Consider the following 16,489-nt stretch of genomic DNA (forward strand, 5'->3'; position numbering starts at 1 on the left):
ATAGTTTCTCTGTGGCTGCACCACAGAGATGAACAGAGAGATGGGGCCTAATTTGGGAAAGCTCAGAAACACTTAATTCTGCCTTATTAATAAGCCTCGCCGCTACAGAAGCATAAATTACCTTACACTCAATTTAAACACAAGCTGTCTTTAGCTCTCTAAGCTGGTTCATACAGAAATGTAGAGATCCAGGCTCAGAACACACAGCTTCATTAGCGTATACATATGCAGGACAACTAGAGAAGACGTTTTACAGAGGATGGATTTTTAGAAACATCCCATCAGTGACATCATTGAAGTCAACTCCTAGGTACTGTAACTGTCGTGTGGATAGTTTCACAAGAATCACACAAAGGTTTAAGCATCGCTTGTTCTAGATAAAACTGCAAACAACAACAACAACCCATAATGTACTTCTTTGCGGCTCTGTTTGCCCAAATCAAATATTCACAACGTGAAATTTAGAAAATAATATTACGTAACCAAAATCCGCAATATGGAAACAGAACCTGTGTAATTGTTGATAGATGATGTACTCGTAACATTTTTACAAGACGAACTACAACATTTAAAAAATGACTTGTATGTACTTGATATCTCTAATCAATCCACGGCGACATTGTTAAAAGCAGAGTCCCAGCACAAAACAAAACTAAAACGCCCTGGGCATACCGTTTCGCGCTTCTTATTTGTTGCTCAAAAGTAATTTGACCATATGAAATGCATAATATAAACCTAGAAACATATACGTGAGCAGTATTTACGTACTGTAGTATCGGTGTTAAGACATACCTCTCAAATACTGTAAATCAAGTTAAAAATATCTCAAGACTGATTTTGGTCATAATGAAACCATGTTTCGAGTTATATCTCCCTCTCTCGTACATGTTATTTTCCCTATTTAAAACTTTTACTGTAATTTAACACGTTTAAACACAACATCGTCATTTCTAAAATTACTATTATATTTATGACATCATCTCATTACCCGCCATTAAACTCGTCTCCCAGTATGAGCAGTGGGACAGAGAGCTGGGAGAGAGTCAGCCTGTGTTCATGAGTCAGGGACGGGTTTAATCTCCACACTGACAGCAGGCAGCAGCTCAAGGTCTTTATCTGAATCCCCAGTACAGAAGACAGGATAGATCTTCTCCCCCTGAGTGAAGACCATGTCAGTGAAAGTGTAGAGATGAGCTCTGGACTCCACTGTGTAAAAGGAGACATTTCTCTGCTCAATATCCACACACACCCCCAGCTTCCTGGGCCACAGACTGAGGGGGAGAGGGGTCTCAGGATCAGTGAGAGCAGAGAAATCAGGGTAGTAGTCCAGACACCAGTAACCCTGCTGGGGAGAGAAGCTGAACTCTCCTTTCCTCTCTGCAGACTCTCTGGTCACTCCTATTCTCCAGCTGTGATTTAATTCCACCTCCCAGTAGTGTCTCCCTGAGGTGAAGACCTCCCTGCTCACAACACATTCCCAGTCATTGAATCTGTGAGGATTGTCAGAGAGATCCTGTTCCTCCTCTACCCATCTCACTCTCTTCCCATCCCCAGACAGGCTGAGCTCACAGTGAGCTGTATCAGGGTCCAGAGTCACAGCAGCTGGGGAATAAAACAGCAAACATCACAACAGGCTCCTGCCGATTACATTCCAGTTCAACTCCATTATGCTGTGAAATGTCTTTGTCCCCCAAACACACTGCGTGAGAAAAACAAGTAAATTACTCATTATATATTTTCCCTTCCAGAGAAACGACATATTCTGTCATTGTTTCACTAAGTATTACACATGGAAGTGATCCCCAATATCCTCTAAATACAAACATTAAACATTTGTTTTCATAGCGATTAAACTTTATTTTTTTAAACAACATTATTAATAAACACAGGACTGACTGGACTGCAAGAGAAACTACAGCCCGACCACTCGCTTTCAAAAACTTCAAAACCCACCACAACGACCTGTATATTGTAAGAAACTGGACGACCTGTCTTTTAAAAAGGTTTATTTCAAATCCCAATTCAGCAGCTCGTTCTTCTCTAAAACCATTTTCCTGATGACACAGAATAAAAAAGTGCTGAATTCAAAGACTGTATAATGGTCAGAAAAATCTAAAGTCAAAAGCAATAATTTGCTGAAATAAAGGACTTCAAACTTACTTTGAAAATGCCAAGAAATATCCAAAGTATTCAATTTAAACCGGAAATAACACATCCAGAAACCCGGAGAGAAAGACGAGAGAAACAGAGGCGCTCATACTGACTTCAGACTGCTCGCGCTCAGCTGTCCGCCTCTCTGATAGGAGACACCAGCTGTCAATCAGTGAGCTCTGTCCACTGAGAGACAGGGGCGGGGCTTATACGTGTTCAGACTGAATGGGGGTTTTAATCAATACAATTCAAGAAGCTTTATTCACATGACTAATGAACACTGACTTAATACTCTCCCCATACTTAATACTTCAGTATGAACTCTTAATACTTAATATTGAGTAATACGTCCCTTTGCTTGTCTGCCTGTCAATCTAGTGAAGATCAAAGATATTCTAATCAGCTCTTATTTTTTTACTCCTGGAGCCTAGAGAGGCTGACACAGCCACCTACATGAATTTATAAAAACACCTGAATTCATTTCTGGACTCAGAGCGCCTTTAGTTCAGTGATGAGAGAGGACGCACTCTTCTGGTCAGTGCAGCTCTGAAGCCGACACGACAACATCTTCCACTGATATTTCACATTTGTTCTGTGTAGAACATGACACAGAAGAATATCATCACACTCCTCTTTCTGGAAAACAATCATCTAAAGGAGCATGTGTTCTGTCTTTTGTACACATGAAGTACAGCACTGTGTCAGTGAGTGTTCCCGGGTTAAATGTGTGTCGTTTTTACCATTTCTGTGACAAGTAGAATTGACACAGCTTTCCAAACGTCTGTTCTTCTTGATGTGAAACTGCAGAAACATGTCCTGTACAGGGTGTTTGCTCACTCTTTAAACACTGAACAGAATAAATTTACGATGACTTATACCTCCTGTTGGCTTCCTGTCACTGTTACTGTTGGTCCCAGTAAACAGCAAGCCAACAATGGACAAACTGTATAACGGGCTGTGTGCTGTCCTGAATTATTTTTCTTTTTGTCTGTCATTCCTCTATATCTTCACATTCATCAGCATAAAATATGCAGAAATACTGTTTCTTCTCCCTTCAAATTACACCTCCCTTGCATTTTACTGTGTAATTCCCAATTCAAGTGCATTTGATGTCTGCATACTGTAGTTTAAAAGCGTTTGAGGATTTTGCAAGTGACCAACAATAACATAAGACATTCTTATTTTAGTAGGAAACCAAAAACAACTGAAGGACACCAGAATAAGTCTCCACAGCTGAAAGGTTCTGTTTCTTCTCTTTTCAGCAGGAATAAACCTTTACTTGTAACTTTGCAGCCTACGCATGCTGACACAGCTACCTGCTTGAACTACTAACCAGGAATTTATTACTCTTGACCTACAAATAGTTTCTCAATTCAAACAAAATTTCCTTAACTTTTATTCTTAGACACACAGTCACAGTGTCACACTAAGAAGACACTGAAACACAGAAGCTAAATTTCCTCCTCCTGCCCTGTGAAGACAAACCCAAATCTGAGGTAAAAACTACAATCATTGCTGACAGTAGTGATTACGATGAACTGATGTTGAAATGACTGATCTATTCTGAGTCAAACACTACACTGAGTCTCTTACTGAACCCACATCACTGCAGCCTGTCTCAGCAGAGCTCACAGCTCTCAGATGAATTCTCCAGCCCAGGAAACAGATTCCTTACTGACAGATAAACACCCCCAGCACCCCTCTCTTACCAGGACTAATAAGACACCTGATGGTCAAGAGCCTCAGACTCTGGAAGAGAAACAGGCCACAGAGTCTCTTACTGACTGGACCTGAGAGCTCTGTCAGGACACACAGATATGCGCCCCAGATTCCCCCTTTTGAACTTCCCTAAAACTGTTTGCCATTGTCACACCCCCCTGTCTGTGAACCTGCCCTGATCCTCTACGTCTCCTCCCCGATGTCCTTCTCCACTTACTTCTGGATTATACCGTCTGCCAGGGTCCTGAACTACACTTCACACACCGGCTCCTGTTACACCAGGACAGACTCTAGCCTTTAGATTGAAACACAGGACGGAGATAGAAATTCCCACCAAGAAACTTTGATTGATCTTCACAGCCCACATGTAGGATGTTACAGAAACATGAGAGTGAAATACATCTCCTTCTGTTTACAGACCATGAACAACCATCTCACATTAAAGAGACCTTCTGGTCTCAAGACCTCAATAACCCCAGACACTAGGGCTTAAAACAGCATCTCTGTCATCAAGAAGAGACAGACCTACCTGCAGCACTGCACAGCCACTGCCATTCTGAAACACAGAGATACAGACACTGTTAATCACAGACACACACTGGAACACAGAGACACAGACACTGTTAATCACAGACACACTGGAACACAGAGAAACGGACACTGTTAATCACAAATACACACTGGAGCACAGAGACACAGACACTGTTAATCACAGTCACACACTGGAACACAGAGACACAGACACTGTTAATCACAAACACACTGGAACACAGAGATACAGACACTGTTAATCACAGACACACTGGAACACAGAGAAACGGACACTGTTAATCACAAATACACACTGGAGCACAGAGACACAGACAGTGTTAATCAGAGTCACACACTGGTAAAAAGATGTCAGTACAGTCACTGCTCTCAGTCAACAGAGTTTCACACAGTGTACATACGTGATTTAGGTAGAGGAACTCGCTTCACAGGATCTGCAGAGGAGAAGTAGATCTTTATTGTATTAAAGACCATTCTTGCTTCTTACCTGTTATTATAGCAGAGTTTATACTACAGTCTGAAGTCAGTACATTTCAGGATCCCCAGTCTCCACTGCAGTGTGGATCAGAGTGTCAGTGAGTGTGAGCAGCAGTGGCTGTAAGACTGGAGTCTCACTCAATAAGACTGAGCAGCACAAGGCAATAAGACACACAGACACATCACAGGACACCCTGGAGTCTGGTGCCTGAGCCACTGAGAGAGATAAGAAAGAAACACAGTCTGTCCACAACAGCGAGCAGTAATTTCATAAAGAACCAGCGGTGATACTGAGAACTGATCATTGCTCAGCCATCATTGTCCTGTACCCACAGTGTCCAGTATCACTGACTGAGTGACCTGTACCCACAGTGACCAGTATCACTGACTGAGTGACCTGTACCCACAGTGACCAGTATCACTGACTGAGTGACCTGTACCCACAGTGACCATTATCACTGACTAAGTGACCTGTACCCACAGTGACCAGTATCACTGACTGAGTGACCTGTGCCCACAGTGACCAGTACCACTGACTGAGTGATCTGTACCCACAGTGACCAGTAACACTGACTGAGTGCAGGACACATTGCTGTAATAAAGTGCATTTTCTTACAAAAATGACGCCCACTGGATTTTCTGTCTGTGTGCATCTGAATGTTTCTTATACAGTGTGTCTCTGATCCACACACAGTGACTGTCTGCAAGCTTGACTTTCTGAATTCAGACGTGTATCAGCAAGTATCAGAGTGTGAACCAGTGTGTGTGTCAGAGTGTGTATCAGTTTATGTATCACTGTTCCTGCTGTGTGTTTGAGCTCCAGGTATATTTCAGCTGTTGTGAAAACAGACTCACAGTGTAAAAGCTCTGCTCTGGACCCGGGCTCTGGAGTCAGCAGACTGTAGACTTCAGTCACTGGGGAGACACACAGAGAAATGTCTCATCAGGGCTACAGTAACAGAGTAACAGGAATAACAGAGCTGTTCTACTGTACTGGGACTGTAATTCCTATTGTAGCAGGACTGATCTACTGTACTGAAACTGTGGCTCCTATTGTAACAGACTGTTCTACTGTACTGGGGCTGTAGATCCTATTGTAACAGGACTGAATCTACTGTACTGAAACTGTGGCTACTATTGTAACAGACTGGTCTACTATACTAAGCCTGTCCTATTAAAATGTTCTTGTTAAGCTATATACAGCACAATATAACAATACTGTTACTGTCATAAAGATTTGTGAGACTAGAGCTTTTAAGATGTTTCACCTAGAAACTGACTGATAAGCTGCTCTGATAAATGCAGTCACTGCACAAAAAATCTATAAACAATATAAGAGAAAAAAAGGAAATTTATAAGCTATTCAGAAAGACATCAGTGTGTTTCTCCACCAACCTGTCATGGAAATCTTTATTGATTCCTTATTGCAAAGATCCTCCAGTCACTCTTTCAGTCCAGAGACAGCACTCCTCACTGCCTCAGGAGAGAAGTGTGGACTGACAGGGATGCTGGGTGAGTCTCCAGCTCCAGGAGGGACACAGACAGATTGGAAATTCTGCAGCAGGGGAGAGAAAGAGGAGTTTCCAGTCAAACACAACATACATTCCTGGGGAGAAGCCAGAAGCCGCTCTGTGTGAGAGACACCCTTCTGTACTGCAGAGTCACAGAGCAGTGATGTTACCTGGAGGAAATGGATGTGATCCTCTGTGTGTGAGAGCTGGTTCAGCTCAGCATCTCTCCTCTTCAGCTCAGTGATCTCCTTCTCCAGTCGCTCTAGAAGTCCTTCAGCCTGACTCACTGCAGCCCTCTCTTGAGCTCTGATCAGCTCTGTGACCTCAGATCTTGTTCTCTCAATGGAGTGGATCAGTTCAGTAAAGATCCTGTCAGTGTCCTGTACTGCTGTGTGTGCAGAGCTCTGAGGGAGGAGACACACACTGGATTATTACACAGGAAAACTCTCAAACTACATTATGTTGTATACTTTGTTTCCAAAGGGTACTGTCCAATGTCCAGCTGGGGCAATGTGTGTCAGTGTGTCCACTCCTCTGGTCAATACCCACTCTGAGTGACTTCACAGCCTGTCTCAGCTTCTGCAGCTCCTTCTCTCTCTCCTGGAGTCTCTGCTGGGTTTGTGTCTGTGTCGCCCCCAGCTGCTTCTGTGGAGAAACAGAGACACTCAGGACATTTCTGCTGTAAGAGAATCACATCACAGAGACACTCCTTAGAGTCACCCTGGAAAATTCACACTCTGTATCCCTGATGTCTTATCCACATGAGATGTGTTTCCTGGTCCTGTCTGACACGCTCCTGTTTCTTGTCTAATCTACACCGGCAGCGTGTGCAGCGCAGCAGAGCATGAGTCTCCACCTCCTGCTCAAGTTTTACACCTCACACCTGGGTCTGCACATCTGTATGTGAAGTGAAATGTAAAAATGAGATAATTGTGATTCTAATTATATATAAAACATAATCTAGAGATTTCAGATTTCATTCATCTCAATATGACCGGTCTTGGCATCTCCAAACAGAGGATTTCAGCACTACTGATGAGCCCGGTTGCTACTAGTTTCCCCTGCAGTCAGTGGAGACCCTGTGGCTGACGTGCTTGACTGCTGGATGAGGTTCTGTACCAGTAAGACCATGTGTCTGACCACATCTCACATCCTGTCTGCTTCTGGGAAAATTCAGATCATTTCAGAGGAGAAAAGGGAACATGTTCTGTGTCAGATCTGACTCCAGCTGAGCCCAGCGTGAGTCTTGTATTTAATAGCGCATGTGAAGGTATTATACCACAGTTTACAACTGGTTTTTGTGTCTGAGATAAACCACCTGCCTATTAGATCCCCTTCCCAGCACTTTATTTCAATCCTGTTTCTCTGCTTTCTGCCCCATAGTCCTCAATATGATAAATGAATCCTTGAGCACTGATATCGTACCAGTGGCCTTCACAACTGCTGCTTTTAACCCTGTGTGAGAAAAAGAATCATGGCTCTGGACAACCTGAACAACTTTCACCCTCTATCCAACTTTCATACCTTTTAATTACCTTTTCAAGCAAAATGTTTAGAATGTGCTGTTAGATTTCAGATAATAATCCTCTTTGAACTCCAATCTGGTTTCAGACAACTTCACAGCACAGAAAGTGCCCTGACTTCACAGCACAGAAAGTGCCCTTGTCAAAGTCACTAATGATCTTCTAATGGCTCCTGATTCTTGTTCTCTTTCTGTCCTCATTCTTACTGAACTCAGTGCTGCTTTCGACACTGTCAGCCATAACATCACACTTTCTTGTCTTGAGACTGTGTTTGGAGTTTCTGACACTGCTCCAGTCTTACCTCACTGATCACTTTCACTTTGTCTCTCTCTGTTTTTAGCTCTGAAATTGGACCTGTTAAGGAGTCACAGTCAAAATTGAAGAACTTGGGGGTGATATCTAATCCAGGCTTGACATGTGCAACAGATTGCCTAAACATCATTCTTCTACCTCAGAAATACCACCAGGCTGCATCCTACAGCCTCCAGAATTTGGCAGCCAGAATTCTGACCAGGTCTAATGCAAGTGATCACATTACTCCTGTCCTGGAGTCCCTGCACTGACTTCCTATCAGGTTTCATGTTGATTTCAAAGTCCTCATGCTCCCCTAAAAGCCTCTGCATGGTTTGACACCTCTGTACCTGTCAGAGTTACTATCATCCTACTCCCCATCTCACAACCTTCACTCTTCTAATTTTGGTCTCCTGTCTGTCCCCCAAGCCAGCACTCTGGGTGACAGGGCTGCTCTGCTGCAGCCCAGAGCTCTGGAATTCTATCCCTATGGATATCATAGAGTCACATTCCCTGAGCTCTTTCAAATCCAGACTCACAATCTTCTATTCATTAAGAGCTTTAATTTAACTGGGTCTGTTTCTGCCCCTTTGCTTTTCTGCTGTTTTATCAAACCCCTTTCTACCTTCTACCTTCGGTGTTCTGTAAAGTGTTTTGAGAAGCCATTTTAAAGATACCATACCTCCTTTCTCTGTGCATTTGTTATGATGTAAATTGCTTTGCCACTTTTAAAGATGCTATATAAAATAAAGTTTATTATTAATAATAATACTATTGAGGTGAAATTAAAGCATGACTTCATTAATGAAGGTGCAGTCTGTACTAGAGGTGTTGAGTTTGCTGTGCATTAATGAGGGTGCAGTCTGTTACAGAGGTGTTGAGTGTGCTGTGCAGTTGTACAGGTTCATTGGTGCTACATGAGGACAGTAAAGAGGGAAACAGTGAAGTTGAGGAGGAGGAGATAATGAACAACAGACAGAAGAACAGGAGACACTTCAGAGACACAACAGTGTGGATCACAGCTGAGTACATGAGCAGGACTCAGCAGTGGAGAGATACAGCATTATGGATACAGTAAATACAGTCAGGAGATCAGTTAGAGCCCAAGATATCCTAAATATCAATTTTACATCTTGTACTAGAAAATAAATACAGACTCAAAGTCCTCACCTGTTTCTCAGTCCTTCCTGCTGCAGCTGAGACAGTATCATGGCCTCTGTGTTCATCCATTACCCAAAGATAACAAACACACTTCTGGTCAGTACGGCAATAGAACTCCAGTAGTTTTTCATGAGTGGAGCAGATCTTCTCCTGCAGTTGTCCTGTGGCATCAACCAGCTTGTGTTTCTTCAATGGAGCAGCTTCATAGTGAGGCTGGAGGTGAGTCTAACAGTAAGAGGCCAAACACACCAGACAGGATTTCACAGCTCCCCTCTGTTTCCCAGTGCAGACTTCACACAGCACATCTCCAGGGCCAGCAGGACTGTGAGCAGGAGGAGGTCCACTGAGCCCTGTCTCCTTCAGTTTCTCCACCACTTCAGCCAGGATGGTGTTTCTGTGAAGATCAGGCATTGGAGTGAAGGTCAGTCTGCAATGGGGGCAGCTGTAGTTCCCAGTCTGATCTTCCTGATCCCAGCAGTTATTAATACAGCCCATACAGTAACTGTGTCCACAGAGCAGAGCCACTGGATCCTTCAGCAAATCCAGACACACTGACCAACTGAACTGGTCCTGAGAAACTGAAATATTGCCTTCTGCCATTTTTCTGACAAGTAAAAACTGCACAGAGAGGAGCAGTAGAGACGGAGCTGCAGTGAGGCTGTTTCAGAAGCTGATCTCTGAGTTTCACTTCCTAGATCTGCACAGAGCTGCAGGGGTGTGAGTGTTAGGGGGTGTGATTGTTAGGGGTGTGATTAAGGATTTTAGAGGCAGTGGTTTAGAAACAGCTGTGATTTCTTTGGTGGTTGTTGTTTCAAAGAAGGTGTGTTGCTGTGGGGGATGTGAATCACTTTGTCATTTTGTGTCAGCCTGACAGAGGGAAGTTTTTTTAATAAACCTGGATGTTAGTAACTGCTCATGTGAAGTCAATCCAGTGGTTTGTGTTCCCAATAATCAAAACAATAAAATACTAACTTACTCACACACCATGAGAAGATCAGAGTATGATGGTGACAGACAAGAGGAGGCCAGCTGGCCCATCCAGCTATTTAATCATTGGAAGTTATTTGGCTCCAGGATCTCCTCCAGCTGTGTTTTGGCAGAGGGGTGTCACAGCTCCACATGGTGCAGACTATTTCACTGTCCTGGTGTGAGCTCTTACTGCGAACAGTCCAGCCTGTTGTGTCTCTCTCTCCAGGCCAGTGAGCCCAGCCTGCTGCCTGGCTCTGCCCTGCAGCGTGTGGGCCAGCAGGGTACGTCCAGGGCTTCGTGCTTCACCTGCGCAGTGACCCCCTGTGTGAGCTGCACAGACCTACAGAGCGCTGCAGAGAATCACAAGCTCATCTCTACACAATTAAAGAGCTCAGGAGTTTTAGAAATGCAGCAGGTGTTTCTTTGAAATGAGCAAACAGAAAAAAGCAAATCATGACCAGACATAGTGCAGAGGAGGAATGCAGGACCACCTGTTAAAGCTTAGGTATACAAAAAATCACAGAAAGCTGTGTTATAAAAGAACATTATGAACACTGTTCGGTGTTTACTGAAATGAGATAAACATATTTGAATTGTATTTTAATGGAAACGTATAGAATGTAAAAGTATTTTAGATGTTGTGTAGTTGTTAGCACTGAACTGTGTTGGATGCACAGAACCAGAAGCAGTAAGCAAACATACAGTATCTGATCCTGATCCATGGAGCCAGCATCTCAAGATGTTCATATTTAGAGGTAGATTGTTTAAACAACAAACTAGCTGTGGATACTGATGACCCAGAGAGGTGGAAAGGCTGTTGCCTTAAGCCAGCTCTTTAAAATGTATCCTCAGTGAGTAACTGCTGCCATCTCATAGTGAGTTTCTTTTTTTATAATCTTTTCACATGTGATGTCATTAAGAACAATAAGCTCCTGCTTTGTTTAACGAGTGTTTCAAAATAAAACTAACTTTTATGGAAACTCTGCTTTAGGATAATTAATAGACATTAAGTTAAAATAAATTATTTACGTTGCTTGATTAATTTTAAAAACTAAGATATGGAAAAGAGCTCAGACTAAAGCTCTGAGTGTCCCTGTCCTGCTCATTGCACTGTCTCTGGAAAAGAGCTCAGACCACAGCTCTGAGTGTCCCTGTCCTGCTCACTGTACTGTCTCTGGAAAAGAGCTCAGACCACAGCTCTGAGTGTCCCTGTCCTGCTCACTGTACTGTCTCTGGAAAAGAGCTCAGACCACAGCTCTGAGTGTCCCTGTCCTGCTCACTGCACTGTCTCTGGAAAAGAGCTCAGACCACAGCTCTGACTGTCCCTGTCCTGCTCACTGTACTGTCTCTTGAAAAGAGCTCAGACCACACCTCTGAGTGTCCCTGTCCACTGTCCTGTCAGTGTGATGGCGGGTGAACAGAAAGTTTGAGGGGCTGCTGTATTGATTGTACCTTGCTGTGTTTGCAGATCTTGTTAGCACAGGGTCAGGAGCTGTCAGAAGAGTCACATGAGGTCCATAGTAACATAAAGGGCATCAATGGCACAGATTAACTTCAGGCAACTGAAGATTAAACACAACTTTCACATAACTGAAATGATCAACAACTCTCTGACCAAAATGAATAAAAAACAATTAAAGAGACAGTAAAAGAAAACAAGTTTCAAACTCTGTTCACACCTGCTCTCCTGCTCTTGTTCACTGCTCAGACACAGACTCAGCTCAGTGGGAATGTTGCTATGCAGGCTGGGTGAGTTTGTGCTGAAAGAACAGGTCTGTGCAGGTAAAGTGAAAGAAGAAAGAGAACTGTGTGCCTGTAGCAGTGAACAGCAGTTACAGTATGTGTCCTGTTAAAACATAACCAGCCCCTGTATGTTCAGGCAAGGCGCAAGGCAGGTGGACGTTTGCTGTGATTATAACGAGGTGCGTACCAGCCCTCAAAATTTGTGGGATTCCATCCCTGCACTTTAGCTGTTTCTCCATAAGGCCGCGTTAAGTTACCTCCCTTTAAATTGGCATATATGTTCAGAGTAGTTCTATGTGTCCAATCTAGTCTACCTAGATGGTCGTTCATATTAAAAGGAATGACCCCCAACAGCAGCCCTCCTTGTAACGTGTAACGTGGTATGGCAATACATACCCAGCACGAGCTCTGATTATTCCTTACTGACAGAAATAGCTTTTCTCCCTGATCCCTATGTTTTTCTGGGTCCCCTGTTGGACCCGCTTCTCTTACATCAAACAGCAAAATGGCAGAATACAAAAGATGTAGCTGGTCAAATCTGCTTCTCTGGAGAAGCTCGCTGACAGTGAGTGACGTGGATCCAGCAGTCTTTCCCCTCCAGCCTGACGGCCGATCCAGTTGTCAGCAGCACTTGGAGCGGTCCTTCCCAACGGGGCTGCATGGTGCTTGAAGGAAACCTCTTGACCCAAACCCACTCGCCACAGAGCAGATCATGTCCTCCTTCTGGTTATGTCCCCAGGCCTCCAGCACCCGGTCTCTGTCAAGAGCTGTACTTACTGCCACAGACAATCAGTAATTCAACTCAAAGTTCCTTTGGTTAAGTCTGGGCTGCCCAGCAGCCTCATGGTCTCACAGGCCCGAGGAGCCTCCTGTAATTCTTGCAGCCATTTGCCAGCATGCACCATCCTGACGTAGGCCTCACCTTCTCTGTCCTGTTCTCCAGGCCTTAAGGCTGCTTTCTTCAGCTAGGGCATTCCCCTTAGCCACCAGTGAATCACTTTTACAATGTCCCTTACAGTTATCTATCAGCTGACAACTGTATTTACTGCACAGGACCTCCCACTGGTCATGTTAATGGTCTGTCTGATGGTGTTGAGGTGCTGTATTCCCTGTGTGTTTAGGAAAGGAGAAGGAGGAGAGCTCAGTGGCTCACAGGACACTTCCAGGAGAGAAGCTGTGCAGGATGTTGCTCTGAGTTTTGCTGGCTGTTTTTCTGTTCACCAATAAATAAACCAAATAAATACAGCATCACACACATGATTTAAAAAGCAGTCCACCATACGTTGACATTTTTTCCTACCATAATTAACTACTTCTGTTAATATTTTTTAAATAGTTCATTACCTGTGCATGTGGTCTGTTTTTCTCAGGTAATTGCACTGACCAAAATGTCTGAGAGGAGCTTAGAAACACCTTCTGTACAGTATCTCAAACACTGGCTTTAGGGCCTTGATAAAAGGTCAATTTACAAGGGTCCGCAAACAATATTGTGACAGAATCTCGCTCATTTTAATTTGTGTTGGCAAACTAGCTTTATCATGTACCTGCCTCTGCATGCGTTTTTCAAAATATAATATACTGTATATATAGAAATATAAAGATTTTTAATTCAGTGTCAGTAGCAGGATGAACTTAGGACTCAGCAGCTGTCAGGTTGCAGAGTTGGTGCAAGATGTTAGTGAAAACAGGTATTTATAAATGAACCATTTCAAGAAGGAGAAGAATCCGGGTAATTATATATCTAACAGGATAGGGAAAGCACAGAACATACTGTAGGTACAGTTACATTGTTCATTTTAGTATGCAAAGCCATTTAGCAAAGAGGGGATGAGAAGAGTGACAAACTAGTATACTTTAGATTTTTTTTTCTGATCCAGGGAAAATCTGATCATGTTTCTCTATAAAAATAATAAAACACTTTATTTTATATAGCACATATCCAAGCATCTCAAAGCAATAGAGTAGGTGTAAAAACAGTTATAAGGACCACAGATTACAAAGTAAATACATATAAGAAAGACAAGCAGTTCGAAGTGCTACCATATTTAGAAAATGAAATAGATACAGACACTAAATAACCTGAAAAGAAAGGTTTTGAAGTTAGATTTAAATGCACTCAGAGTAGGTGCCTCTGATATCACTTGGGATACGAATCCAGAGCTCTGGGGTGCAGCTAGAGAAGGTCCTGTCACCCACAGAAAGTAGATGCTCTTGAGGACAGCTAGAAGACCAGAGTCAGACAGACAGAGGTTGCAAGGTGGGGAGCAGACAGATAATAAACCAGATAGGGACTGAATGTGGATGAGGATTTTGAAGTTGACTCGAAAACTGATAGGAAACCAGTGCCACGACTTGAAGGTAATGCAACCCATCAGGATTCTGGCTGTCGAATTCTGAAAATATTGGAGATTGCTCAGTGTGGATTTAATTACCCCGGTGAACAGGGTGTGCAGTCATTAATTCTAGAAAAAAGCTTTTCTTATTTCACCAGTACCCTTTAAAAGAAACTAAATCAGTGTTAGTAACAGCGTGTTTTTACAATAACAACAACAACAACAACAAAACAACGTATGCAAAATAATGGCATACCGGTAATTAGAAATGAATATCAGGTACTGTATACAGATCTTCAAGGTATGGTCAGAATAGGAGATGTCAGATCACAGACACTGAAAGAGGAGGCTAGAAAGATTGAAAAAGAAGCAAGGGAGGATGTATGGACAAAAGATCTACTAGTGGTAGAAGAAAGTTAAGAAAGTAAGAGAAACTTGAACAGTGAGAAAAACACATAGAAGCTGGAATGTGGACCTGAAACATCCTGTAGTAAGTGTAAAGGTGAAATGAGGAAAGAAGAGAAGCTGGGATAGGGATGAAAATTACAATGGGGGTTTCAGTTTTTCAAAGTTTTTCTAAAAAGCTAGAATAACTGACTGACTTAAAAAAGTGTTATCTGCAGACCACAAGAAATGATAGTACGATTAGACAAAAATTGTCTGGCACCATCAGAACATGTAGTAGAAGAAAAGGCACAGGCTAAAAGTAAGTTTTAATGGAGCATGTTAAGTCTAGAGATGTAGGTAGGAAAAAGATCATTTTGGGAAAGTTGAGGAATACACAGACGACACAAACACTTCTAAGAGGCTTTTGACAAATAGATATGAGATGTTGTGGGCTGCAAAGGAAGAAGTGAACAGACTCACTGAATATCCACTGTTGAATGTTTAAGTAGATACTGAAATGAGGATTATATTTTAGATTTTGTGTAGTTGCTACCATTGAACTGTGTGTTGGATGCACATAAATTGAAGGAATGGGCAAACATAGCAGATGCTGATCCACGGAGCCAGCATCTGAAGATATTTGTTTAAATACAGACTAGTTATGGATACTGATGTCCCAGAGAGGTGGAAAGGCTGTTTCCTTAAACCAGCACTATAAAATAATTTATCCTCAGCTCACATGCATCTCAAAGTGGGTTTCTAACACTGTATATGCAGTAGTCACACAGTGCCTTTAGTTCCATGCATCTTCTAATCTCTTTACAGAGTAGCTGGAGTCTATCCCAGCAAGAAGCAGATGCAAGGCAGAATACGCCCTGGACATAGTGTCAGTCCATCACAGGGCATACAAACATACACAAACACACACACTCACACAAGTGTCAGTATTCCCATAAGCCAATTAACCTAACAGTATGTTTTGGACTGCAAGAGGAAATTAGATTACCTGGAGAACCCAGAGAGAACATGCAAACTCCAGACATACAATACCTCAGGAATTGAACCTAGGGCCTCAGCAATGCTAACCACTGCGTCACCATTAGAAATGGATGGATATCTTTCTAGTTCAATGATTTCCATGGAGCCATGGAGACATCTGGTGCTCCTGTTGTATTTATGAAAAAACATACAGAAAGCATACAAACCACTGTGCCATCCTATCCCTTAGATAATACATTTAATTTTTCTAAACAGGTAAGACTATTATTAATTGTTGATTGTTAGAAAATATTTTAAATTATATCATACCCTAATTTTTTGTTAATTTCACATTAATTTCACATTTTACATATTGTCTCATAGTCTGATTTAACATACCTTTGAACAATGGTTTGGAAATTAATATTTTTACAAGATGCAGGAAGAGTGCGACAATTTATTAGTGCTAATTTTAACATTATTGATTACTAATAGTTTATATTCACACCTGACTTTCTTATTTAGATGTATTTAAAATCATTAACTAAGTGTGACATAACATTCAGAAATCGAGAATAGTTTTGTGGCATTTGTATAGATGGTAGTTCGCTAAAATTAATAAAATTAAAAATGATTCAAATCTATAATCTTTCCACGTGTGATGCCATTAGGAACTACAATACGCTCCTCCTTTGTT

The 16,489-nt window shown here is 42.3% G+C and overlaps 1 pseudogene across 1 annotated transcript; it reads right to left on the minus strand.

The window, feature by feature from the left end:
- Positions 1–455: 455 nt before the first annotated feature.
- LOC148663051 (E3 ubiquitin/ISG15 ligase TRIM25-like) lies at positions 456–10,041 on the minus strand (annotated as a pseudogene). The gene is made up of 8 exons (XR_015936406.1): positions 9,392–10,041; positions 6,957–7,052; positions 6,578–6,811; positions 6,292–6,451; positions 5,752–5,811; positions 4,821–4,853; positions 4,400–4,426; positions 456–1,602 (listed from the first exon to the last, which is right to left on the minus strand). The product of XR_015936406.1 is annotated as an E3 ubiquitin/ISG15 ligase TRIM25-like (transcript).
- Positions 10,042–16,489: the final 6,448 nt, after the last annotated feature.

This window comes from Lepisosteus platostomus, chromosome 5, assembly GCF_059453375.1.
Source record: "Lepisosteus platostomus isolate fLepPlt1 chromosome 5, fLepPlt1.hap1, whole genome shotgun sequence".
Classification (NCBI taxonomy): Eukaryota; Metazoa; Chordata; class Actinopteri; order Semionotiformes; family Lepisosteidae; genus Lepisosteus; species Lepisosteus platostomus.